General features: G+C 37.9%; 1 protein-coding gene across 3 annotated transcripts in view; it reads left to right on the forward strand.

The window, feature by feature from the left end:
- ARHGEF12 (Rho guanine nucleotide exchange factor (GEF) 12) overlaps positions 1-2,965 on the forward strand; it is a 171,112-nt gene that overhangs the window by 117,300 nt on the left and 50,847 nt on the right. The window lies entirely within an intron of this gene.

The following is a 2,965-nucleotide window of genomic DNA, read 5'->3' on the forward strand; positions in this document are numbered from 1 at the left end:
CATTGCCAAATGTTTCTTTTAAGGAGATGGAATTTCCCAGCAGGCGTCTTGTTTGTGGGTAGAGAAGTTAATAATGCCGGTGCTTTCTTACTGAACCGAGAGGCCAACTGTTGATATCTTTAAGAGCATGTTAATATTCCATTTGTGGTCAGAGTGACTCAGTCTCAAATCATGGGGCACTTTGCCATTTCAAAGAGGAAAAGCCTTAGTCCTCTTAGACTTCAGCTAATAGCCCATGTTTAGTAATTCTTTCTTGGTTAACCCAAAAATTGCCAGATGAACATGGATAGCTGTTAAGATGATAAGAAAGAGCACATGTATACCTGTGATGGATTCATTTTGATATTTGGCAAAACTAATACAATTATGTCAAGTTTAAAAATAAAATAAAATTTAAAAAAAAAAAGTATTTTAAGCTGAATATGATGTAGTGTCACAGTTATATGAATACTTAAGTGTTATATACTCAGCAATACTTTGTAAGTAGTATGCAGTAATAGGAATAATTACTTCAAAATAGATCACCCTTCTTAAAAATGATGAAGAAAATAATCTGTTGTAAGTCAGTGTTTTTTTCCAATGTGGGTCATAAAATCAGTTTAGTGGGTTGGGGCCAGTATTTTTTTTTAAAAAAGAATAGAATAAGAAATAAGAGGGCTTTGCATGTAAAGGAGGTAAGTGTGACTTTTTGTGACTTTTGTTGTATACACACATGCACACATTGTGTGCATTTGTACACATGTATAGCTGTGTATGTATGTGCACACGTTGGTTAATAATGTAAAATTTCTCATAGTAGAGGTTGTAAAAAAAAAAAAAAAATTGAAAGCCACTTGTCTAAGCCACCACCATTTAGGGTATCTTGATGCTTAGGCCCAGTGACTCAGTTCCTCGTGCAAGGAAGATTTGAGGATATTTTTATTTTGAAAGATACTAATAGGAGTATTATGATTAGATAGGCTAATTATCTTGATGATAGATTTCAATTTTGCCTCAAGAAAAGAATTATAGTAGCTTACATTTATTGAGCATATGTATTAATACCATCAGCTATAATAGGTGTTATACATTTTTTATCTTAGTTAATTCTCAGAACAGCCTGATGAAGTAGTACTATTGTTATTACTTAAACAAAAGGAAAAACTGAGGCCAAAGCGAGTTAGCTAACTTGCCAAACTTACTCAGCTAGTAAGTGATTGCCTCTACCTAATTTCAAAATACCAGCACTCAAAGGCTCCAAGGTCTGAAAATGCATTATATTTTGGGAGAGCAGTGAAAATTTTACAGGTGTACTAGGATTATATTAATGCTAAAATGGCTGGAGTTGATCTTACAAGCAAAGTCTTGAGTTCAAGTTATAACTTGTTCTAGCAGTGCTGCTTCTGGGAATCCTCACATTTCTTCTGTTTGATTCAGTGCTGCATCTCCTCTCTGATTGCATGGCTTATCTCTCCCATTAGATGTTTCTAGTGGTAGATGTTTCTAAGTTTAGATGTCTCTAAAGCAACACACCATCATATTTGACTTTATATCTCTGAAGACAATGAGATTGTAGGAACTCAGAACAAGTGATGGAAATGAAAAATTTGAATTTTATCTTATTTACAGAAATGTTAACCATAAAATCTGTGGCTTAGAAATATCACTTTATGAAATACAGAGTGAATTGGCAAGTGTAGAAACAGGCAGTCCAGTGAATTCAGACTGTTCGACATGTGTCTGGTGTCTAATTGGTCTTTGAACAAGAGTGAATGAGTAGAGTTTGGGCTGTATCTTGCATGCAGAAGAGAGGCACAGCCAGAAACATGTCCGTGTCGAAAACGAATTGAAGTAAATAGACAGGGAGATCAGTAAGAAAAGACGACTACTTGGCTTAAGAGGAACTTGACAAATGTGTGTTAAATGGCTGATAAATTGTCACCATCTATTGAATACCTACTTTGTGACAGTAGTTGTACCTAATGCTTTACAGTTACTCTTTTTAACTCTCATAGTGATCTTAAAAAAGCAAATGTCACCATTTTATAGATGAGGCAATTGAGGCCAAATAAGTGGATGCTGTGGAAATCCACATGCGAGGCAATACAGTGAAGACTACTCGCTGAACACGTAACAAACTCATGTTGTTCCTACAGGTGTCTTTTTGAAGCTAGAGAGTTGCTGCTTTTAGCTTATGGATTCAGTGTTTGTTTCAGTTGTACTATATTAAGATTGTAGGAACCAATCAATGCCTTACATTTTTTCCATTTTCTGCTCCTTTTTATAAAATAACCTCCTTATGGTGTTTGTGATATCATTAGCATTGTGAAATTCCCTGCTCTTCCTCACCTCAGAGAAGGCTTTAAAGAATACTCACATGCCCATGGATGTACTTCTCATAAGAGAAGCTCAGTTCAGTTCAGTTGTGTCTGACTCTCTGACCCCATGGACTGCAGCATGTCAGGCTCCCCTGTCCATCTCCAACTCCCAGAGTTTGCTCAAACTCCTGTCCATCAAGTTGGTTATGCCACCCAGCCATCTCATCCTCTGTCATCCCCTTATCCTCCTGCCTTCGATCTTTCCCAGCATCAGGTCCTTTTCTAAAGAGTCAGTTCTTCACACTGGGTGGCCAAAGTATTGGAGCTTGAGCTTCAGCATCAGTCCTTCCAGTGAATATTCAGGACTGATTTCCTTTGATCGCAAATTATCATCGAAAACTTAGAGCATTTGCCTCTTTGATTTTCATTTTGCAGCTGATGTTTAATTTAAAAGTTACTTTGAGGAATTTCTCTGGTGATCAGTGGTTAAGAATCCGCCTGCCAATGCAAGGGACACAGGTTTCATCCCTGGTGCAGGAACTAAGCCCCCACATGCTGCAAGGCAGTTACACCCGTGTGCCACAACTACCGAGCCCAGACTCTAGAGCCCGCGTGCCACAGCTCCTGAGCCCACAAACCGCAGCTGCTGAAGCCTGTGAGCCTAGAGC

Source organism: Bison bison, unplaced genomic scaffold (assembly GCF_000754665.1).
Source record: "Bison bison bison isolate TAMUID 2011002044 unplaced genomic scaffold, Bison_UMD1.0 scf7180017864518, whole genome shotgun sequence".
Lineage (NCBI taxonomy): Eukaryota > Metazoa > Chordata > Mammalia > Artiodactyla > Bovidae > Bison > Bison bison.